General features: G+C 39.1%; 2 pseudogenes; both read left to right on the top strand.

The window, feature by feature from the left end:
• Positions 1–4,037: 4,037 nt before the first annotated feature.
• Positions 4,038–14,935, top strand: LOC149174801 (calmodulin-like protein 6 pseudogene; annotated as a pseudogene).
• Positions 14,936–15,275: 340 nt separating this feature from the next.
• On the top strand, positions 15,276–15,837 carry LOC149174802 (PRA1 family protein B3 pseudogene; annotated as a pseudogene).
• Positions 15,838–26,183: the final 10,346 nt, after the last annotated feature.

Genomic DNA, 26,183 nt, shown 5'->3' on the forward strand with positions numbered 1-26,183 from the left:
GCCTTATGTTGTAATTAGCAATTACTTTTAACTTTTTCTAAATTGAATGTTGATTGATGTTGACTAAACAACATCAAAGAATAACCCAAAAAATAAATGATTTTAGATGAAAACTCAATATATATGTTTGAAAATCAATTTTCCAATCAAAATAACATGATAACATGTTGTCCAACATGATAACATGTTATGCAGCTATATAAATAATGCTAAAAAATAAAACAAACCACTAATATTACATAAAATAAGAAATAGAACAAATCACTAACATCCTGAAAGTATATCATGTTATCTTAATTTTTAAATATATCAAAAAAAATTTAACATTTAAAAAAAATCTAGATAAAGATCTATATCCATCTTATCTTTATATAAGAATATTCATATAATTTTCTCATAAGAGTATAAGAGTCACAAATTTTCTGTTCGTATACTTTGCAACTTGAGAAACCATTGTTAATTTACTTATTTTCAATTGGCCTCCACCTGAACACGTTTAGACATGCAAATATCGGCATTCTGCAGGAAGGAATCGACACTTTACTCACAATTAAAGATAATAATCCATGTTAACAAAACTAAATTGATATTAGCAATTTAATGTAATTATACATGTAGGAAACATTAAACAAAAAATGAATTTTTATTACGTTTTTAATGATAGAGTTTACAAGAAGATTAGAGGCTATGATGTCTGATTAAATCTATTTTTTCACAACAACCCAATGTCATCACAGTGGCACCATCTCCAACGGTAAATTCAGATCCAACATTCTATCTCCCTCCATACTCGCATCCGACGAGAATCGCTCTTCCTCACGCTCTTTCCCCTTTAAGTTCCGCTCACCGGCTTTCGAGTCGACGTCGCAGGTTCTATTCCCACGGGGTAAAAAATCTTTCCACTCGAATGAAGGGCGCCACAACACCTGAAACGGAACGGCTTTGGCATCGTCCGCCTTCCCCGCCTCGATGCATTTTGCAGCGGGCTCTTGCCTATTACCCCAGCAGTGCCTCTTGGTGGCCTCGATACGTACTCTTTTTCAAGTAATTAAATATTGTCCAATAATCTAAAATAAATATCCAGCAACAAATATATTTTGTATAAATAAAACAAAATAGTCGAAAACAACCATCACAAAGCAAAAAAAGCCAGGAATTTAGAGAGTAAGCTGCTGGGTTGATGCAGAAAAAGGCTAAATTTGTGAAAACTTGTCCTGGAATTTATATTAAAAAAGTCAGTCCAGCCAAATTAAAAGTTGAAAAAGCACAAAATTCTAGCGAAATGGAATTTAGAGAGTAAGCTGTTGGGTTGATGCCGAAGAAGGCTAAATTTGTGAAAACTTGTCCTGGAATTTATAATAAAAAAGTCAGTCCAGCCAAATTAAAAGTTGAAAAAGCACAAAATTCTAGCGAAATTAAAAATTAAAAAAGCACAAAATTCTATTCATCCACAACTGATTTTTCTTCAAACCAAATAACGTAACCCCACTAAGCGGTCTGACAGGAAAGAATAGTGGTGCGGATTTTCTCTGGCTTGTTCATTCAGGGTTTCTTTGCGCAGTCTGGATTTCTTAACATTCGCATCGTATTAAGATAGCATAGCATCATTAGACAAGAGCTCTGAAATCTACGGGCCTCGAAGTCAAGTAGTCAATCACTGAACCAGAGAGATGGATTTCCTATCCGTACTGCCTGACTACACAATCAGAGGGAACTGGAGGATCGCGGGAGAGGACATCCACCTCGGGAAAGATTATAAATTTCCCTCCAACATGGAGACAACCTACAGATACAAACAAGGTAGTCTCGAATGCCTTGTTTTCTTGCTGAAAAATTGCCCATCTCAAGCACACTGAGTACATGCAACAAGCCCGAGCGCATAAGTTCCACCTGCCAGAGTAACTACCAGAGCAGTTGAAACGGACACGCTTGACTCACCAGCGCAACCGTCATGCAATTCAAAATATTTAATGGTACAGATTATGACACGGAGGCAGGTAGGATAGTTGATTTCAAAGGGAACGCCTTACGGCGTAATTAAAAACATAGGTCAAAATCAATATTTCTAATTTAACAGGTTTTTCTTTGTCTATGAAGAAGACACTTCCAAGTTGCTATTAAAACGATAGCTTAAATTGAACGGTTAAAGAGAAGTTCCAAGTTGCTATTAAAACGATAACTTAAATTGAACTGTTAAAGAGAAGTGCAGATAAATGATAGCAAAGATAATGCTCTGCATTATCAGGTAATGGTAAATAAATAAACTCTAAAGATGAAAGTTGTTGGAAGTGGAACCACAAGGGTGGGGACCGTCTCAAGCAATATACTTGACAACACTGCGATTGAAAAACCAATCACCAACAGCTTCTGCAATGGTCTGTCACAAAACAAAAACATATACACATGTATATCAACTTGAACCTTCAAGAGAAAATCTTTGGAACATTATTCGGAAAATGGCAGATAACGGGGCACCTTTGAATTTAATTTTGGAGAACTTGGTGTGTGCCACAGATCCTGTACGTTTGTTTGACAGTGTGCATAGCAGGAATCGATAAACAGCCCTCCGTTGCATGAGTCAGACACGGGTGTTAATGCACATATCGTATCGTTTCTGAATCCTGTTATAGGTTAGTTATGTTGTGATTAGTTATTATTGTTATGAAAATTTATTTTTATGTTTATTATAGATTTTGGGAATATTTTGGAATGAAGGTAAATTAAATAATTGTTTGAACTTTCTAGATTATCAAACTCTAAAATATTTTCTAAATCTACTATTAATATAAATTCAACACTTATAATATTATCCTAAAAATATATAATAAAAAATTAAATATTCATTCAAGGAGTAACCTTCCAAAAAAATACATATTCATTCAAAGAATAACCTTCCATTATTTTCAATTGCCATGGAGCGCAGGTAGTGATATTCATCTTGCAATTCTCCCAACTACCGCTGGGATCTGCTGAAACAGGCACCCAAATATTTGCAACCTGTAGAAAACAAATTGCCAGCCATAGAAGATATGATATCGCATCCCATTGTTATATGGTGCAGAATAAAATAAAACAGTGAGAAATTCTCCAGAGATTTTATTTACCTGTGTTGTATCATATGCAGAGTTTACAACAAAAAGTGGTGTTTTGATCAACTCTAATATATACTAGGGAAAGAAACACTGCCAGTATATATCGTCAACGTTAGGAACAACTCTTATAAGTAATTTCGAATGAAAATAACTGCCTGAACATCATACTACCAGACTTGCAGGATCCATTTTTGATATGCAAGCAGCTGGCAAGTGTTTTAAAGACCCCTGAAATACAATATCATATTCCATAAAACCATGAGAATGCAAAATACAAAAACCATGACGATGCAAAATAGATATCATGGAAAACAAAAGCCCAAGAATTGAAAAATAGAGATGAAGAAAAAAAGCCAAAATTTTAATTAGCTTAGGATATGTAAATAAAAAAGAGCCGAGATATATACATGAAATGTGACTACTTCATTGTAGAAAATCCTAAATCCGCTGAGCAGCCAGTGAGTAGGGCCTGCAATATAAAATTCTATTTCATTTTTCCACCTTATCAATACAATATGTGGAAGAAGATCACGAAAATCATTGCAGTGAATAAATGTAGCCAGGCCACCCGCTGAGCAGCCAGTGAGTAGGGCGTACCTGTTCAGCTTTATCCATTCCCTGTGTCAAAAGATCTTCTATTACAGCTTGCCATATTCTTTGCCCTCTCAACTGAAGTTTGCTGCCCTGAAATGCTGGTCATTAGATACAAAAGTTTCAATTGATATGGGATTACAAGAATTGAAATACATGATACATACCGGTTCTACCTCCTCCACATCTCCAGTAAATGAAGACCCATCACAGTATCTAACCATAACGCGGTTCCATCCATAGAAATCTGTTCAACAGTTTTCTCTATGAGTCCTTTGAAAAGACAATGTAACGTCACATGGCTTCAGAGTCTAGACTTGAAATACCCGGATTTTTGATTGAACATCATTTAAAATGCCTGTAAATGCTATCGATTTCCCCATGTATAGAGAAGAACCTAACGCAGAGCGAGCTCGCTCCGAGCAGGACGCTTTGTCGCTACACCATCCTCCACCCTGGAGACAGCCTACAGATACAAACAAGGTAGTCTCGAATGCCTTGTTTTCTTGCTGAAAAATTGCCCATCTCAAGCACACTGAGTACATGCAACAAGCCCGAGCGCATAAGTTCCACCTGCCAGAGCAGTTGAAACGGACACGCTTGACTCACCAGCGCAACCGTCATGCAATTCAAATGGACGGAAGATCTTAACTCAATCGTCTAACAAAATATCTAATGGTACAGATTATGACACGGAGGCAGGTAGGATAGGTGATTTCAAAGGGAACGCCTTACGGCGTAACTACGTTTTGATGATAACCATTTCACTCTACACACTATATGGATTTTCCTTTCCAATTCCACATTAACTTTATTTTTGGACAACGAGATACCATTGTGCATGCTTTGGTATGGATTGATTGGTATTATGGTTTGTATATAATAAATGTGTTCATTATCAAGACACTTATGGATTGATTGTTATTATGGTTTGTATATAATAAATGTGTTCTTTATCAACACTAGTTTTTTTTAGAAAAACAAAATTTAATTGGTGGATATGCATAGATTTCCAATGCAAGCACAACAACGAAATACATAATGGTGATGTTGGTATTGGATTTAGAAATATAATCATAGGGTGAATGAGTATAATGATAATTTATACTTATTTAAATATTTGAATATTATAAAATATTAATTTTATAAACTAAATAAGTTAAACAAGGTATATTTAAAAGTTTTTATGGGAGAAAACCACACGACTTTTTTATATGAAAGATTTTGTGATCACCAACTTATTATTACATCAGTTAGTAGGCACCAACCTATAGTAAACATCAATCCCCTATGTTGCTCTATAACCAACCTACACGAGACACCAATCTGCTTTGTTGTTTTGTAGGCACCAACCTATAACAAACACCAATCTCATACGCTGCTCTATAACCAACCTACACGAGGCACCAATCTCCTCTGCTACAAATATTCATACGTAGCAACTTACTTCAATGTGAGTGGTTGCTTTTTCACAACATTTGTTAGCTACTTCTTCTTTCACCAAGTATGTTTTCTAATTCTACATTCACCAAATATGTTAGTTGCTTCTTCCTTCACTAGGTCTACGTGGTTCTTCCTCCATCAATTCTATTTCTCCCCAAACTTGTTTCTTTTGGCTTATTCCAAAGAACGAACTTGCACAATATGTCACGTATCTAATTTTGCAACTATAGTACTAAACTTCTACCATAAGTACCTAGAGTGCTCTTCTTTGTCTCATCTACATTTCACAATCTAAAACATGTCAGAAAAAATGTTACAAAAATATTGCCAAGATGACCTCTTTGACGTAGATTTTATAAGCATTCAGGAAGCCTAAATTCCTCATATAATATATCTAAAATTATAGCAAACAAAGGTTTGAAATTTTAACCATAGGTACATGAATACGTTTTATCTGTTTCCTTCTTATTTCATATTTAGAAACATCTTAAAATAAAAGTTATAGTGAAAATTCCAAGCTAGCCTATTTGATGAGCATTGAGGCTGTCTAATTTCCTTAGACCATATTTGTCAGGCCAGGAGGTAACTCCTCAAATGAAATTGTGTTTACATTTAGATTGTTCATAGTTACATACATGAGGGAGTGACTCTTGGGTTTCATCTCCCAATGACTCTTCTTTTTCCATTATTTATTATTTACATTATTTGCAACTGTTCACCCAATCCCCATGATTAGGTGTCAACATTAACCCCTTAATATGAAGGGATGTTGGTGATTCCAAGCATCGTTCTGAATCTTTCAAGCACTTTGGTGAAGATGTTTGCAATCTTCTCATTAGTGGAACAATGGCGTAGATGGATTGTCTTGGCCTCAACATGATGTCGAATCACATGGTATTTTGTATTGATGTGCTTTGTTAGATCATGGAATTTTTGGTTCTTGGCCAACTTTATTGCAGAGGTGTTGTCAATCATGAGTGGAGTTGAATGTACTTGTTTTATCTGCAAATCTTCCAAAATTTTCCTAAGCCACACAATTTCTTTTGTTGCCTCAGCTGCTGCTACATATTCTGCCTCTGTTGTGGAATCTGTTGGAATTGATTGTTTGCATGATCTCCAAAAGATAGCTCCTGATTCAAGACTCATAGCATAACCAAAAGTACATAACCCAATTTCTTTGTCTCCATCGAAGCCTGAATCAGAGTATCCAATCAAGTTGAAGTCGACCACTTGTGTATACTTGAGTCCAAAGTCTTGAGTTCCCTTCAAGTACTTTAGAACTCTTTTTGCAGCAGACCAATGTCCCTCACAAGGCTTTTGCATAAACTTGGAGAGGATTCCAACAACAAACGACATGTCTAGTCTGGTAGTAGTGATGTAATTGAGACTTCCTACAAGCTATCTATAATTTGTTGCATCCTCAAATTCTTTTCCTTCAGTGGATGTGAGCTTTAAGTTTTGTTCCATTGGAGTAGTTAGAGGATTGCACTCACCCATGCCAAACATGTTCAACAGATCTCCAATGTACTTCTTTTGAGAAAGGAATATAGAATTCGGATGTTGAATTACTTCAATACCAAGATACTAATGAACATAGCCCAAATCAGTCGTTTCAAAACCTTTTCTCAATTCTTTCTTTATGGATGGAATGTAGCTCTCATTATTCCCTGTCATCAAAATATCATCTACATATACCACAAGATATACAATTGTTTTGCCAACTTTCTTGACAAGCAAAGTTGCATCATCAAGATCATAATGTTTGAAATTGAGTTTCAGAAGATTCTCAGTTAACTTTTCATACCAGGCTCGCAGTTCTTGCTTGAGGCCATACAAGGATTTTACAATTTTGCATACTTTATGTTCATGTCCTTTCATAGAAAATCCTTCAGGTTGGGACATAAAAACATTATCTTTTAGATCTCCATTTAAGAAAGCTGTTTTTACATCCATTTGATGGACTTTTCAGTTATTCTAAGCTGCTAGGGAAAAGAGTGTCCAGATGGTAGCCCATTTTGCTGTGGGGGGACAATTCTCCTCATAATCAACCCCTTATTTCTGTGCAAAAGTTTTTGCCATAAGCATGGCTTTGTGCTTTTCAAGTGAGCCATCAACTTTATACTTGTTCTTGTACACCCACTTGTAGCCAGTTGGTTTGGTTCCCAATAGAGGATCAACCAGCTTCCAAGTGTCGTTCTTTATCAAGGAATCATACTCCTTTTGCATCACTTCTTTCCACTCATCATGAGAAGCGTCTTCTTTGAAGGAAGTTGGTTCAAAATCTATAGACAAATTTAGTTCAAAATCATAAGAAACATCCATATCAATAGGTCAATCAGAATCATCTACATCACCTCTATTTTGCCTAGTTGAATTTCTTGTTCCTGTCTTTCCAACTTCATCAGGATGAACACTTTCAAGTGTCTTTGTCAACCACTTTGGAGGACCTTTCTGAGATGTTCCAGGTTGCTCAGTTGATTGAGTTGGGACTGAATCAAGATTGAGTCTCCCAATTTTGTCAATCACATCACTCAAAGTATCACGAGTGGTTGGAGTTTCATGTGGTGGAGAGAGTGCTTCAGAAGAAAATTCCATAGATTTATCGAGTATATTAATCCTCTTTCAAGATGTGGAATCTGATTATCAAATTCTTGAAATGATTTTGCATTTGCGAATCTATCCAAGCAATCAAGTTGCCGCTCAACAACATTGTCAGCTTTGGAAGATTCAAGAAAGATTACATCTCTAGACACAATAAAATTTTCATTAACTTCATCATAGAGATGGTATGCTTTGGAGGTGTTTGAATACCCCAAGAAGATACACTTACGACTCCTTGCACCAAGTTTGTTTCTATGTACTTTTGGTATCAAGGCATAACAGGTGGACAAAATACCATGAGATGATTTACCAAAGGAATGTGGCCATACCACATTTCATAAGGACTCTTGTTTCTAATAGTGATAGATGGAAATTGCTTAAGTTTGCTAGGAATTGTAGGAAAACCAGTAACCCCATTTTTCTTCAACAAGCGAAGGTTGTCATAGTTCAAGTGTCCAAATCTAGCATGCCATAATAGACTTGATGGAAATGTACCTTCATCATAAAGAGAATTGTATGAGAAATTTTGTGCACAAGCAGAGGTACCTTGCAGCTTGAGAAGTCTTTCTTCTTCTATCCCCGTCATAACAAGTGGGTGATCTAATGCTTTTCTCACCTCAACCTTTTCATCAAACATATTAATGGAGTGTCCTTTCTGGTGGATGTGGACCAATGACAACAAGTTTCTCCTCAGCTGTGGGAGATATAAAACACCATGCAGATGAAAGTCTGGAAGACTAGGAAATTTGAGCCTGATTGTGCCAAGCCCTAATGGCTTGAGTTTTAATTTGTCTACAAAGTATACTGCTCCATAAACATTTTCAGTAAATTCTTCAAAAAAATCTCTTCTAAAAGTCATGTGTCAATTTGCTCCTGAATCAAGCGACCAATCATTTTTCCAAGAGGCAAGTGAAGCATTAAACAAGTCTTCATTTACTCCAAGATTACAATGTGCCACAACATAGTGAGCGGATTCAGGTGCTTTACCTTTCTCTTTGTCATTATTTTTACCTTTGGGTTGACTTCTTTCCTGCTCAATTCTGTCCCAAGGCAACTTTCATGTGGATGCATCATGTGATCCATCTCTATTGCAATGTATGCAATGCAAATCTCACTTTTCTCCTTGAGAGTGTCTACCCCCCTTGCCTCTGAAATTTCTTCCTCTTCCTCTTCGACCACCTCTTCCTCTGGAAGAATATTGAGAAAGATTCTTCTCTCTATGTGCAAGGCACATAGCCTCTTCAGAAGATTAAGGATTTGTCTTCTTCCCACAATATTTCTCTCTCTCAACAAATTTATTCACAAGGGAGTCAAAGGTAATTTCCTTGAGGTTTCCATTTTCTTGCAATGACACAAGATAATTTGAATAATAGGGATAAAGTGCCTTGACAAAAGCTATCAGAGGAATGTCTACTTCAACATTGGTGACTTTGATATCATGCATAATAGATTTTACTTTTGATGCAAGAGCAAGGGGATCATCATTTTGTAATTCAAGGCCGAACAATTTAATCATGAGTTGAACAACTTTAGGTGCAAAGTGTGAGTCATAGAGTTCCTTCAGTTCTTGTAAGGCTTTGAAAGCATTTGAAAATGTTGAAATATGGCGACTCACCTCTTCATTTATGGATGTTGCAATCATGGCATAAGCCTTGTTGTTCTTATTTTCCCAAATGGCGAATTCCTTGTCTGAGGTAGGCTTTTCTAGTTCTTTGTCTCCTTCTCCAACACACACTCCTTTCCATAGCTCATTAAAAATGAGAGTGTGTTTTATCTTTCCCAAACATTCTAGATAGTTATCCTTCCCGGTGAGAACCACTCCCACAATAGATATCAATGAATGCATTGTAAAATCTGTGTACTCTAGAAAAGAAATACTTCTGTTGCCAATATGTTGTAAGAAATAGCACTTCTAGTGGTAGTTTTGTAAAAAAAAATATAATTCGAATATCAATATGTAGCAAAGGTATTATATGAGGGAGGCGATTGGAGCCACACAATAATATATACAAAAATGAAATGTAGACAACCTGATACGGAGGCCAGCTAAGGGTTGAAGTATTAAAAAACACACTATTAAAATGCAGTGGGAGTGAGTAATAAAAAATGTATGGAATAATCTCTTATAAAACTTCAAACTAGAACATTCAACCTTTGGTGAGTAGTAGTATCCTGCACAAGTAAAAAAACATGTATATCATTCCCAAGTTTGCTACCCTCATTCCAATGTTTGGTGGCCATAATAATGCATTGAATGCATTGCCTTCTGACGTGAGGGATCAACTATTTCAAGTTGAGATTAATTCCCCAAGGAGAGGAGGACTCGGAGGGTGATTACACGTCACTGTCATTGACCAACATTCTGGCAGACTAGAAGGAGATACCCCAAGCACTCATTTTCATGGTGGAACTTCTAAGTCTGAGCAAGGAGATGATAAAGATATAGGTGTGACCTCCAGACAACATATAGCACAGCGAAGAGCGAACTTGTATTATGGTAGATGGGTTGTATGAGTCGAGCGTATTATCATAGATAATGCAGAGCGTATAAGTTGCAGCATGGGGTGTGAGGGACTACTCACCACACCAGGGGTTCCGACTATGCAAGGGACTGGGGTTAACATATCACGCCTTCCGAGATATAGTCAACACCACCATGATTAATGTAGGCACCTGTTTTAGCGGCTACAACCACCATCCAAAATTTTTCCTTAGCTTCGTTTTGGAGCCTCCCTACTAACCTTTCATAGTAGCATGTGTTTCCTTGTCAAGTACACAAGCTTCAGTGATTTTTTTCTAGAATGAAAGCCTGTCCATCAAATCTTGTTGCATCCCCCTCACAAGATGTTTCACCAGACTTGGTCTAGCTGCGGGTTTAGTAGCTCCCTTAAGAAATTGTGCAATTCTGGAGGGGAACCAACCTTCCCTCCAGAAATTGCGTAATTCTGTTTGGCAGCCTGCTGGGCTCCAGAATTGTGCAAATATACCTATCAATGTTCATTGGAAAAATTAGGCAATTCCTCCCAGCAGGACTGCTCAGCCCAAAAATTGCGATATTCTGGGTAGCAATGAGCTACTCTACCTAGAAATTGTGAAATCCCTCTAGGGAGCTAGCCCAGCTTCATCCCAGAAATGCACATTTTTTCCTCCTAGCTGAGCAGACTGTTGCATGTGTAGTTGAGTTGACCAGTTCCCTCCAGGACCAAGAAAAACTGATTTGCATGCATGGGCTTCTTCTCCCAAGGCAGCATGCAAAGGCATCCTTGATTAAAGGATCTACTTTTAGTAGAAGGAGGTTGCATGCAAGGATCATTTCAGAAACCTCCCACCAAGTGTCGCTCTTCCTAGATTTGTGGCATGCGCGTCACATCTTCGATTTTATCGAAACTCATGAATCGAACGCCACAGAGCTCATTCCTCGCATCAACCTTACACCTCTGACATCCCACATTGCATTTGGGATTCGTCGGCACATTCAGCTCATTTGTTTTAGGGTAAGCCCGCATTCCATGTCTTGTGTTACATTTCTGTCGCTTTTGGTGTTTCGCTTTGTGTGATTGTTATCTGCTTGATTTCATTGAGTGTTTGTTGTTTCTTTGATGCATGTTAGCTTGTAGAAGCACCATTTCAGTTTTCGTTCGCATCTCACTGCTATCGCATGCATGACACTGTTTTGCACAGACAGTCATCATTATAGTGAATCGCTTCACACACATGCATGCTTTCCCGTTTTCAGAATCCTACACTTGTTGTTTGCATGAATGATCATTCACTCTTGTTTGCAATCGTCTCATCATGCATTTGCACTTCTCATGTTTTCAGTCTCCCACCACCCAGACTGGGCTGCCTTGGCTCGGACCATGCCTTGCCTGGCTAGCATTGCGCATTTTTGGAAGCGAAGTCCCTTCCTTCCCTCTAGAAATTGTGCAAATTTAGCCAGGCACTGACCTCCATGCTTGCATTGCGCAATTCTTGGAGGCAGTGTCCTGTTGGCCCCAAAAACTTTGCAATGGAGTTTGCTAGTTGCATGACTACTGACTGAAATTGCGCATTGCGTAGTTTCAGTCCTCAATAGGCCAGGATGGACTGTGCATTGTGTAGTTCTAGTAGTCAGTCAGGCACCTGACAACCCAGACTATGCCTTGCATAGTTTTCGCAGTAAAATCTCCCAACCTCCCAGCGGAAATTGCGTAACCTTCATGATGAGTCACATAGGTATCTTGCAAGTCAGTTCTCAAGTTTGTTTTGGTTTTTGAATGACTGATTTCTTGCCATGAGTGTTTCCATGTCTCCAGATATCACAGGTGTTCATCTGCCTCTCAGTAGCATAGGTACTATGGTTTCCAGGAGAGCAGAGTCAAAGACACTGTCCACAGCACACTTGGGGATGCAATTGATCAAGTGTCTATGAACTTGCCTACCCACAAAGACATCGAGTTGTTCATAGACAAGGACATCAAGATATGACAATGGCAGCATCACAACAAGAAACACCATCAACAACAGCTAAAGGAAGCATACCGGATGCAACGAACGTAAGAGGAAGTTTGTTGACAACACAAAGGTGGAACAAAGTTGCAAGCTAGAGCAGATCTACTTGTGATGAAAGAAACTTTGGAGATTGAGGCTATGAGGTGATAGTACGACAAGACGATTTCACAAGAGTAGAGAAAAGAACAGAGAAGGAGTTGCAGGTGATGAAGCAGCAACTCAAGGAAGAACAGGAATTTCACAGATGAGAGAATGAGTTCCAACAGGAACAAGTACATCAGGGGACACAACATGCATACACGGATGAAACTACGCCCATACAAGTTATATATCCATCCCATCAACTGGCACAAAGCAGACATGGTGAGCAGTGTTGTTGATCACATGCAAGGGAATTCAGCAGCATGCATGCATGAGATCCCACCCATTCAACACACTCACCAAGGCAAAGACAAGAAGAAAGTCTGACTGGAGCTGAACATGTAGTTGACAGTTGATGCGCATGACCACTAGCACACACTCGAAGATCAGCACGGACATTGTGCATCAGTGTGCTGCCAGTTCGGCCACACCCAAAAAGACCATATGCATGTTAGCAGACCAGTCGGATGGAGGAGCCACACCAATGTACCGGGATGCAACAGAGGTAAGAGTTCGCTTCAGTAAGATGTCACCATGGAGCGCATGCACACCATCATGGATGACCAAGCTTGGCATCAACTCACCACCTTCACCATCACAAACACGTCAAAGAGTTGGTCTCATCACGACGGACCAAGTATCAGTGATGTCTTTCATGGCTCGTTGAAGCCATTTTGTCTCACATGGGCACATGTGCATTGTAATGTAACGTCTTGTCAAGTGTAAGTTCAAGTGTCGATAGTTTGATGTAACATTCATAGAGTAGATGAAGAATCATGAGGGTAGATGAACTGTCACAAAGGGGATTGTCAAGGGTCACCCCACCCTTTGCTATAAATAGAACCTCATTAATCGTTGTAAAGGCTTTTTGTCAGCCAAGCTTCCGATAGGACTATCTTAGAGAGAGCTTGGACAGTATTGTAACAAGCCTTGGCTTATCCACTACACAGAGCTATTATATCTCTTTGAAGGAGCAGGTGGTTGTGGCTGTAATGTTCTGCTGTCGGAACTAGTGGTTGCACATGGATGTATTGTATGACTGGAACTTACACTTCTTAATATAATAGAGCCAACATGTTTCATGCATATGTTGTATTGTATTCTATTTGGTTTACTCTAAATGATATATGTGTCTGTTTTCTTGCGTATGCATGTATGGACTATTCTGTATAAGTATGTATGAATATTTCTTAAATGTGTTGTTGGTTTAACCATCACTTTGGATTGCTAGCTAACTTGCCTTCCATGTTGTGGTGCATCTTTGCTTGTGTGTTCCCTTCTTAACTCCCTGCTATCACAGGTTTCCAAGGGGCGCACTCATCTCAACCCCTATGTGTTTGAACCTCTCATGCACTAGTTGGAAATAATTAATTCCTACTTGTCTATGGTTGTACTTTTCTATTTGAGGAGCTTGTTCCTATGTAATAGGAATTTAGTTTCTCCTAGTTTAGTGTGTGGTTGAGAGAATCTCTCAACCACACTACTGTACGTCTAAGATAGCATTCCTGTCTTAAAACTACTGATTGTTTAAATATGTGTGTAATCATTCAAGAATTAATAGAATATATTGACTATCTATAATTTTATCTTGGTATCCGAGCCTGAGGGCCTAGCCCCTCGTGGGCTTGGCTGCTCCTGGGTGGAAGAGAATAAAAGTTTTGTGTATATTTGTTTGTCCATCATCCGTTGTCCAATTAATAGTTCCAGGTTACAATTGTCTCTGAAATCGGCTGATTTGTGTCGTTGAGTGTATTCAGATCGGGTAATTCGAAATGGCGAAAGATCTCTAGAATGTGGCGTAAGGAAGATTCTGTATAGGCACCCCTATTTTTAAATCATGGCATATGACAGTAGAGTTTCAACGTTACGTTGCGTGGTGCAGTTCGTTTGTTACTGGCCTCTGCAATACTATATATTGACTCTGTGTTTCGATGGGATTCCCGGATCCAGATTCAATTGAAGGAATCAAAGAATTCTTTGTGTGAAATTTTCAGCGGATATCGAGACAGCGAGCCGAGCTGGTGTGGGAGAAAGCCGTGGGCAGAGACGAACTGAGGAGGGTTTTCTCAACCTTCGACCAGAATGGCTACGGGCTTATCAGCAAAGAGGAGATGAAAGAATCCTTTGATAGGCTCAGTCTGTGCGTGGGCGAGGAGGAATTGGCCTCCACATTTCGAACCGTGGACGTCAATGGCGACGGGTACGTAGATTTTGAGGAGTTCGTTTCGCTGTATGAATCGATTAGTGGTAAGCGAGGGGGTGAAGAAGAAGACGACGCAAGGGCGGATCATGAAGACACGGATCTGGCGGAGGCGTTCGGCGTTTCCGACGAGAATGGTGACGGTTTGATAATGGTGGAAGAGCTGCAGGCCGTGCTCAAGTCGATGGGTCTTAAGGAAGGCCGAGTGATCGAGGAGTGCAAGAAGATGATACAGAAAGTTGATAAAGATGGCGACGGGATGGTTAATTATTTGGAGTTTAATGAGATGATGAGCACTGGTATCCGTGGTGCCTGTGCGTGTGGGGAAGGCTTAATACATCGACCCACTGCGCTTGCATATATTCATCATCTCTGAGGTTGGATCCTGCTAGGAAGCGGAGGAGGCTGGACCTGCATCGAGAAGAAGGCCTGATCGCTGACGCAGAAGGCCTGATCGCCAATGGAGGCCGAATTGGCTGTTTGGACAGAAAGAAGAGGGCACTATTGGTGAGGAGGCACAGCAGTGGAGGCTCAGTGTAGATCGGAGGAGGTAGCAAGAAGGGTGCTCGAAATTGGTGAGAATATGGCTTCCGGCAGAAAGAAGGTTTGAAGGTGCCCTGCGCTGTGGAGGTTTTTGAGGAATCGCTGCGGAGCTGTTGTGATTGTGGCAGTAGAGCCGATGGATTGCAGATCGCGGGCTAAGTGGTTTGCTGGAGATGGTGGATCGGAGCGCCTTGACAAAGCCGAAGTCGCTGGCGGAAGCGAGCAGCAGGATCCGCAAGAACTGGACGTATTTCCGCGTCAATTACCTGCTGCTTCTCTGTGGGGTGTTGGCCTTTAGCCTCATTTCGCACCCTGTATCATTGTTCCTTCTTGTTGCTCTGGTGGGGGGCTGGATCTTCCTTTATCTTCTCAGGACGGAGCCCCTGGTGCTACTCAATAGGACCTACAGTGACAGGGAGGTTCTCGGGATCATGACGGTGCTCACCATTGTTGTCGTGTTTCTGACGAACGTTGGGTCATTGCTCATCTCGGCTCTTATGGTTGGATTGGGGATCGTTTGCGCGCATGGTGCATTTAGGTTTCCTGAAGATCTGTTTTTGGATGAGCAGGAGCCGACGGTCGGATTCTTGTCCTTCCTCAGTGGTGGTGGATCCCAGCCCCCGGTGGTTAGCCATGTTTGAGAGTAGTCTTCTGACTTGTTGGCGACTTAAGTGGAATTGAGCTACCGAGGCTGCAAAGCAGAGCATTGGTGCTTTGGACATAACTGGATACAAGTGACATTGGTGCTTTGGACCTCTTGGATGGTTAATTCCCAGCGAAACGTTTCCCCTGGAAACAAGATCTGCTGGACAGAGCGTGACAGTGTGCGTGAATCTGCTTTGATGCTATTACCGTGGAGCTCACGGAATCATTATTGTTTATGATGTGACAGATATGGACAGTTTCAATAATGTCAAGCAATGGCTTAGTGAGATTGATAAATATGCAAGTGACAATGTGAGCAAACTTCTAGTAGGAAACAAATGTGACTTGACAGAGAAACGAGTTGTTGATCAGCAAATGGCAAAGTCCTTTGCAGATGAACTGAGGATTCCATTTCTAGAAACAAGTGCGAAAGATGCATCTAATGCGACTCTGAGCGGAGCCGGCGGCGTGGAAGTCGAAATCTGAGTGGATTTCCTGTCATTTGAGATTCGGCATATTTATGTTTTATGCCATTTGGACGGTGATTATGAAGTGTGAACCTGCGTGCAGGAGCAAAGAGTTGTTGCGTGGAGAAGAAAGCAGCATGGGTAAATTTTTGAGCTGTTGGTGTGTGTAGACCTCCTCAATGTTCTTGATGCCTTGCTACTACGCCAGTCTGCTGCGTGGTTTGTTTGCTGAATGGTCATGTGAGTAAAGTAAATCTGGTTGGAAAAAATTAATTTACTTATTGTGACAGTTAGTTTGGCAAACTATTGTCACGAGTATAAATCTATGTTGGAATTTGCCATTCCAACAATAGACAAATTTATTTGCAGGAATGTTCTATTACCAGATACGATGATGACATGACAATGAAAATGGCATCAAACAATAGTGGTTGGAGCTGCATGATGATCGCGTTTGTGTGATAATGCGACGGAGAATTGGACCATGGAGTCCTGGATTATTGTTCTTGAAGGGAAAATTGTGTTCTCTTCGTGTGGCTGTGAGTGCCTATGTTCCGGTTTCTTTATCAGTGGACCCCTCATAGATGAGGTAAAGGAGCAGCAACAATGTTTATGGTGGACAACAAAGTAGATGTTTTGGTTTGTGGAATAGACTCCCTAGCATGTTATTGTAATAGTCATTGTATGTACTCTGAAACTCCAAAATGTGGAATCAGATGTAAGATTTTTAAGGGCATCTGAAAGTTCGTGGTGATCTTAAAACCACTTTGTAATGGTTTATGGTTGGTGGTGAGCCTGAAACCATCTTTTGTCACTGAATGTGAGGGTTGGTGGTGAGCCAGAAACCATCTATATAGTCTTTGTGACTGAAGTGCCTTTGTGGCCAGCTTGCCTTTGTGGCTGAATCACCTGTGTGGCTTGAGGTGCCTTTGTGGCTGGAATCGTGGATGTCAACACGTTGTTTGACAAGCTAGCCTTCGTGGTTGTGTTGATCTCTGGCTGATTTGAGTCAGCGTGCCTTTGTGGCTGTGTGTACACGAGATCTTTGTGCTCAATTGAGCAGGTGGACTGCAGAACACCTGGCTTGGACTCAGATGTTTTTTTTTTCTGAGTAGAAGGGGATTGGTGTTTTGCGTTGTCTGTAATTTTATCTACACTTTCCTTGGCTTGCTATAGCTGTCACACCCTTTCTACCAACAGAGACACCTTACTTGCCTCTGTGTGAAATCGCAGTCAAGGCATTACGATATGACCCACTGCTGGGACTCCTACACCAAATGGTTTGAGGTCTAATTTGGACTTCTTACTGGGGGGATCTCCTTACATGTTGGCGGGTCGAGCACCATCAACAACACCATTACCACACACAACGGGAACCATTACCACATACAATTATACAAAAAAAATAGTCTTCAACAAATATTTAACATACAGGTAGCATACTGTCACCTTTCTCATGCCACTCCACAGTCAGCCCTCCGAAATCAGTGGTATCGGTTCACCTCACCGAATTGTTGTAATCATGGTATCACTACTATGAGGACTCTGCCAATAGAATTCAATGCACAACAGTGAGGAGAAGTGTGTGATTCTGCTACATATTCGACAACATTCAACACACAATAGTGATTTGTCAGTCTCCAAAATTGCATAATAGAGGCAGAAGGAGTTACAAGAGAATGAAGCCAAAAATAGAGTTTCCTTTGATACCATGTCAGGATAGGAGGTAACTCATCAAATGAAATTGTGTTTATTCATTTAGATTGTTCATAGTTATATACATGAGGGAGTGACTCTTGGGTTTCATCTCTCGATGACTCTTCCTTTTCCATTATTTATTATCTAAAATTATAGCAATCCAATGTAAAAAAAATTAACCACATATACATGAATATATTTTCCCTATATCCTCCAAGCTTTCCAAAACATTATAGAACAAAATTTATAATGGAAATTCCAAGATGGCATGTTTGATGAGAATTTCGGAATCCTTTCTTTCTTAGAACATATCTATGAAACTACAGTGAACTAGGGTCTAAAATTTTAATCATATGTCTATGAGTATCTTCTATCTATATCCTCCAAATTTCATGTTCTGAAACATCTTAGAAAGAACATTATAGTGAATCTGTCAAAATGACTCATGCACCCCATAAATGACATTTTTTCTTTACCTTTAGACTTTGAGAATCACCCCAAAAATAACTCCTCAGATCCTCTTACAATCTAAGATCTCTTGTTTATTTGATCAATATACAAATGAACTCATATTACCTTTAGTTTTAGTGTTTATATATTCACTTATGGGGTTTCTTTGAGAAAGTAGTTGGGTGGGCATACTTGTACTTTTGATGGGTCCTCCTGATGAAATATTTCCCATCTCCTCATTCCTATGGAGTTAGAGGGGGTACCATATACCATTGATAAGGTATGGGAATAAGATTTCCAACCATTTATCATATTCTCCAATTTGAACTATGAAGTTAGAGAAAAAGTGCCTTCAAATATATGGTATCCAAATTGGGCATAAAAAATCCAAAAGAAATATTTCCAACAATTTCCATTTTCCAATATTTACCTTGGACATATGTATTATCCCTGTGTCTTTGACATCAATGAAAACAATTTTTTCAACAACCTCCCCCTTTTTCATTGATGGAAAATCTTAGTCAATTCTACAATAATATTAACAAACTCCATCAATCTATGATTTTCCTTGTGCCTGCAACTTCTTCCCCTTTGACATCAATGAAAAAGGGATTCCGCCATCCCCTAACTTGTGCTTCTCCTTATCTGCAAACATTATTTTGTATGCAACTTTTCTTAGTTTCTACAACTCTTCCTCTATTTTCAACTTCTATTTTTTACTAAAACTCTTCCTCTATTTTTAACTTCTCTCAATAACTACAACTTCTTCCCCTGTTTGTAACACCCTCATCCCACATTTACCCAAATTACCGGTATGCTAGGGTAAACATGTGATGAAGAGTTACTATGAGATGATTCAACCTCCTAGATCACCTTAAGGAAGTGGGATCGACAAGAAAATACCTTAATGACTTCCTCAAGTTCTACAGGACCCCCAAGGGCTAAGCCATCCTTCTAGGTGCCCAAGCCCTGAGATAAGGCTTTGTTTCAGTGCCCTGATCTCTGAGATGTTGGCACAACTCTACCTGATTTTGACTAAAATCCTTTGGTCACATGCATGATATAAGGGAGTGACTATATTCTTTTTCACCTAGTTCTATGCCTGTGATTGTAGGATTTAAGCCACTTTTTCAGGCTAGGATTCAAACCTCTACCAGATTTTAATGAAACTTTCTAAAACCATGATTGACTCAAGGACAAAGCCTCCCATACAAATATTAGACAAGAACTTGACCTAAACAAGCACAACCATGATAGAAATTATGTCAAACACATCATGCACATGAAATGTATAGGTCATAAATACACATCTGAATATAGGGGTTTCATAATTATCTGAGAATCGCTAAGAAGGATTGGTGTCCTCTCATTATAGTTACATTATCATCTATTAGGTCATACATTCATTTTTCATTCATTTAATAATCAAAACATGATGAGATTCGTGACTAAGATCTGTCATAAAACCATGCTAATAACCAGCATATAAACAATATATTAACAAAGATAGGACATCCATTGAAATCACATAATAACCAAGCAAATTTGCTCATAAAACACAAGAGGAAAGGAGCTCATACTAACATATGAAAAAGACAACCAAGTTAGGGACTTCCATGTACCACCCAGCCATAGATTGGGCTGAACCAAATATTTCCTTAAGCCAATCACCCTCATTCCATATTCCAACCATGAATGAAGGACTCACAACAAAACTAACCATGGATTCATCAAGCTTTACCACAATCCCACCATATACTGATTAAATATTCCTAGGCCCAAACTCTCATCTATATAACCAGGATTTACCACAATCTCGTCATTACCGTTCAAGGATTCCCATGCCAAACATTAATCATACACTACTAGGCTTTACCGCAATCCCACCATTATCGGTCGAGGGATCACTAGGCCTTAAAAAACATGGATGCCTCAAGATTTCTCCACCTAAACTGTGAGGAATTTTACCGTATCCACCCTCAGAATTTACCACATATCCCACGTTTACCGGTCCAGGGATTTCTAGGACTTTGGGAATTTTCTTGTGACCAGCCCACTCAGTTTCAAAACCACATGGAAATCCATCTCAACCAAGTAATAGAAACCCATCACACCATGGCTATCCGGAAATGGAAAGGTAAGGTTGAAACCATTGTCACACCTGTAAAAACCATTTCCAATGACAAAAAGAGAACCAAATACACCCATGCATATACCATGCATGCCAAAACTAACAAGGAAATCATACATGAAACTAGATACCTGCAAGTAATCCCGTTGTAGCAGCTTAATCCAACTCTTCTTTGTTTGATCTTTACTTCCCTTTTCTTTCTTTTCCTTCCCCTACCTTCCTTTCTCTAATGCCAGAGTACTAAAAGAATGCTCTAAGTGTGCAAGAGTATGTGAGATAGAGAATAGAGAGAGAGCTCCAAGCTAATACTGAAAGAAGCTTGTGAATTGATCCTTAGAAACCTTTTTATCAATGAGGCCTCTATTTTCTTCATTTTCCATTATTTTCCTTCAAGTTCCTTCTCACATGCAACCCGTGACCTTTCACCTTCCTTTTCTCCTAATTTCAATTATTTTCATAAATAAATGTCAAATAATTCCTCTTGCCTTTTTAGTTCCTTTCACATTTCCTTTGCTAATTTCCCTTAGCCATAATAAGCCAAAATGAACACCCACTAGGATGCTTTTCCGAGCATTCAACTTTGAATACGCGTCCTATGACCTTGGTTTTTTTTCCTTTATTAACTTTATTACATGGATTTTTAACCCGAGACTGTTAGATACCCCTCCACCTTAGGGAAACACCATCCTCAGTGTTCAATGACACCTACAACCAGCAAACTGATGAATACCAAAACATACTACCCATGGAGCTTTATAACTTAACTCGATGTAGTATTTACAATGAACAACCTGCTAAAAAGAAAAACCATCATGACAAATATGACACATGAAAACCATAACACTTATTGGAGCTTTATAAAACAATTGTTTTGATTTTCCGACACATAGGAAATAGTTAAGTATAACTTGGTCTAGTATAGAGTCAGGTAAATTGTGTTTCTTTACGATGTACATTTTGTAACTTACAATCCGACGGTCACGATATGTAGTGATCCGACGGTTCATTCTCTCCTCGGTATTACTGACACTTGATTCGTGGCTTAACACCCGATTGGTCCATGATCTCTATTTAAAGAGCATGGAGGGTCATTTGTAGGTTAACTTGTTTGTGAGAGAAGCTTATGTAAATTTTCATTCTTTTATTAATAAATTGCCTAAAGTGGTCGCGTTGGCTCAGGCCATGGACTGTTTCCCTCTTTGAGGGTTTTAACCATGTCAAAAGTATTGGTGTATTGATCTGTGATCTTTTTGTGAGCGGTTTCCTTTGGTGTTCTATCTGAGGAACTTACCCTGTAAATTCCTACATGGTATCAGAGCTATTTGAGGGCCGCGTCCATTGGTGATCCAAATCTGAAGCCGGTAGAACTGCATCTGACTGCCATTTCCTAGATCTACTATTTCTGACTACTTTCAGGTTGATAGGACTGCTCTGTTGTGTTGGGAGCATCTGTTCCAGTGAGGAACCCCTTTCGTTTCACACGAAAAGGTTTCCGGTAGCCCTAGCTGTGTCATTTTTAAGATCTGGAGGTATACAGTATTTATTTGCAGTTTACAATTATTTTCTCTCTGTTTATTTCGGTTTTGGTTTATTTAGATTTTTTTTATTACCGGATCTATACCTTTCATTTCTGCGTATGCTCTTTGCCCCGCGACTCTGTGCGATCTGGGCAAATCAGAAACATAAAGGAAGGATTTTTCTCATGCGTATGCTCTTTTCCGCTGCGCCTTAGTGTGATCTCGGAAAATGAGAAACATTGAGGAAAATATATAGTTTCCGGCTAAAGCTAACTTCGAGCCGCAAGGTTCATTTTTTTTGTATGTCTGTGTTGGGTTTTTTGTTTTTTGTTTTGTAGGGAAAAAGAGCTTTCTCAAAGAAAGCACGCAACCCAAAGCATACACCTCTCTCTCTCTCTCTCTCAAACTTTTTGTATAGCTCACTTGGACCAAATCTAATTTATGAGAGTAGATGTCTTGTGTTCAAGTCTCCTTTTTGTGGGGGCGGATTTTTCATTTCCGCACATTCCCACACTTCGTCGGCATCTTCATCAATTTTTTTTCAAAAAGCCATAACTTCTTCATCCGGAAGCCGTTTTCAGAAATGTCTTTTTTGAAACAGCCTAATTTTTTGAGATCTTTCCATTGGAACACTTAGTTTCAGCATCTATAGCTTCAATTTCTGTTAAAATGGAAAGTCCATGCCAAGTTATTCTTGACAGCACCAACTACTTCCAATGGTGGTCCTACATTGTGGATTTACTTAGAAGTAAAGGTCTCTACATAATAGCCATAGGCCAAGAAACCAAACCAAAAGATGAAGATAAGGCAGCTAAATGGGAAAATAGGCATGATCAAGCACGTGGGTTGATAGGGATGTCTATTTCTCCAGATATTAGATTCCATATTGCAGAACTTGATACTCCTGATGAAGCATTGAAACAAATTACTAAAGTTTTTGGAATAAAAAATGAACTTAGAGCCCATCAATGAGTTTCTTACATTGGACCCCAATAATTTTTCTTGCATTGAAGATTTTTTGTCCAAGTTCAAGACCCTTAGACTTCTCTTGGAAGGTGTTAAGGTTAAGAAAGAAGATAGTAACCTTATCTATTCCATTCTTACTAAGTTGGGACCAGCCTACTCTGTGTTTGTTTCCACCTTCCATTCTACAAGAGAAGCCTTCATTTCTCAAGGACAAGACTACAAGTCCCCTTCCGTTGATTCTTTTTGTGATTCTTTAATAAGAGAACAAGAAAAACTCTTACACCTTTGTCTTCTTAATCTTGGAAACTCTTCTAAGAAAGCGTTAGTTGCCCAGCAGCAACCAAATCCAAAGAATGCTAAGAAGTTGTATCCTAAAAGGAATGGTCCTAAACAAAACAAGGGTCCTAAGAAATTTCAGCCTCAAAATGAAAAATCATTTCAACAAAATGATAAGACAAATAGAAACAAAGGGAAGAAGACTGATAGACATTGAAACTTTTGTAATCGAGATGACCACTTAGAATCCAAATGCTTTAAGAAGGTGGAAGCCTTGGAAGCAGCAATGAAGAAGCATAACATCCATTTGGAGCACTCTTCAACTTCAACTTCATCTTCAAGAATCGCACTTTCTGCATGTGGTTGTCAAGCATCTCGGTTTGGCTATGCACTAAATGTATCTTCTTCTTCTCATTCTCATGAGTGGCTCATTGATTCTGGAGCTTCTTATCACATGGCCAAAAACAAAGCCATGTTTTCTTCTTTAAATGATTGTAACACCAAAAAAAAAAATATGTTGGTGATGATAGCTATCTTAGTGTTGTAGGGACTGGAACTGTTCATCTAGACAATGGTCAGTTTAATGATGTATTATGTGTTCCAACCTTATCCTGCAACCTTCTATCTATATATCAGATAACTCATTCAGGTGAAGGTAAAATCGTTGAATTTTCACCTCACGATGTTGTAATTAAGGACCTAAGAGATCCTAGACAGATTTTAGCTACTGGCATTGCTGATGATTCTACAAGGTTGTATAAGTTTCAAAACTTTGGGTCATCAAATCTTCCCTCAATATTTGTTGCTCATAATGATGAAGTGAGCAAACTTTGGCATGAGCGATTTGGTCACTTAAACTATCGCTCTCTTCAAAATCTATGTAAAGAAAATATGGTGACAGGTCATCCAATGGTATCTTGCAGAGATGGTGTTTGTTCCAGATGTGTACTCGGAAAACATCATCGAGACAGTTTTGGAAAACGTGCCTCTTGGCATGCCTCAGCCCCTTTACAGCTCGTGCATAGTGATTTATTTGGTCCACTTCCAGTTGTTTCATTCTCTGGCTACAAGTTCTTAACTTTCATTGATGATTTCTCCAGGCGCACTTGGGTATACTTCTTAAAACTCAAGAGTGAAGTATTTAACATGTTCTTGGCCTTTAAGGCCTTTGTTGAAAAACAATTTGGACATCAAATTCTTAAGCTACGATTTGATAATGGTGGAGAATATGTTAACAACAAATTCATCAACTTTTGCACTGAGAATGGAATTCAAATGCAACATACTGTTCCATATACTCCACAATGAAATGGTGTAGCTGAAAGAAAGAATCGCACCTTAAAGGAAATGGCTAATTGTATGCTTCAATCTAAAGGACTTAGTCTTAATTATTGGGCATAAGAAATTAACTGTGCAAATTACATAATAAATCGCACTCCTACTAAGGTTTTAAAGAATATCACTCCAGAAGAAGCATGGAGCTCAATTAAACCAGATGTAAGTCACTTTCGTGTTTTTGGAAGTGAAGCATGGGCCCATATTCTAGATGAGAAACATAAAGCTTTAGAACCTAAGAGTGAAAAATGTATTTTTGTTGGATATTCTGAAGATGTCAAAGGATATAGAATTATTCCACTTAAGTCCAAAAATGTTATCATTAGAAGAGATGTAAAGTTTGCTGAAAATATATCAGCCTACTAGCCTAGTTCGGCAGATGTTCCACCTCTCCCTATCTCTTCTACTTTTGAAAATATTTCTTCTTCAGATGATGAAAGCGAGGATGAAAATCCTCCCCCACCTTCTCAGGATCCCCCTTCAGCTCCTTATCTTCCAAAATGGGTCCGTGCTACTCGGGATGCAGTAGGTGCTCTTGCCGGTGATCCTACAAATCAGCAACGTACACGTTCTCAGTTTGATAGAGCCTCTTCTTTACTGGCTCAAGATTAAGTGAATTATGATCCTGACACCTTTGCAGAAGCTTCAGGCCATCCATATTGGGAAGCAGCTATGAATGAAGAATATCATTCATTATTGGCAAATGATACATGGGATCTTGTTCCTCTACCAAAGGGACGAATACTTGTTAGATGCAAATGGGTTTACAGAACCAAGTATGGACCAGATGGGAAAGTTGATAAACATAAAGCTCGTCTTGTTACTAAGGGTTTTTCACAAGTTGAAGGCATTGACTACACTGAAACCTTCTCCCCTGTTGCCAAAATGAACTCTATCCGCCTTGTTCTTTCCCTTGCTGCCTCTTTCAAATGGGAAGTCCATCAGATGGATGTTAAATCTGCCTTCTTGCATGGGGACTTGCATGAAGAAATCTATATGGAACAACCTATTGGCTATATACAAACATAATCCAGCCTTTTATGTCGGCTTAATAAATCCCTTTATGGTCTCAAGCAAGCTCCTCGAGGTTGGTATGCCAAAATGGATAACTTTCTTTTAGAAAATGGCTTTTCTAGGTGTCATTTTGACAATACTGTCTACACCAAGAAAGTGGGCAAGTCCCTTATCATTCTTGTTCTTTATGTTGATGATCTTATCTTGACTGGTAGTGATCCCAACCTTATAAACCATGTGAAGTCTAGCCTTAAAAGGAAGTTGGAAATGACAAATTTAGGACACTTACATTATTTTCTTGGTCTTCAAGTCTTGCAATCCAAGGAAGGTATTTCCCTTTCCCAGTCCAAGTATGCCTGTGATATTCTACGACATTTTCACATGGAAGATTGTAAGCCAGCCCCTTCTCCCTTTCAATCTGGAGTCCAACTTTCAGTCACTTGTACTTCTCCTGAAGTTGATGCTACCTTATACCGTCAACTTGTAGGAAAAATTTTGTATCTAACCCATACTCGTCCTGACCTTTCATTTGTTGTTGGCCTTGCTGATCAGTTTATGCAAAACCCACGTGAAATTCATTGG

This window comes from Pinus tabuliformis, chromosome 4_1 (genome assembly GCF_031772625.1).
Source record: "Pinus tabuliformis cultivar Carrire ecotype Pingquan chromosome 4_1, CPIR1, whole genome shotgun sequence".
Lineage (NCBI taxonomy): Eukaryota > Viridiplantae > Streptophyta > Pinopsida > Pinales > Pinaceae > Pinus > Pinus tabuliformis.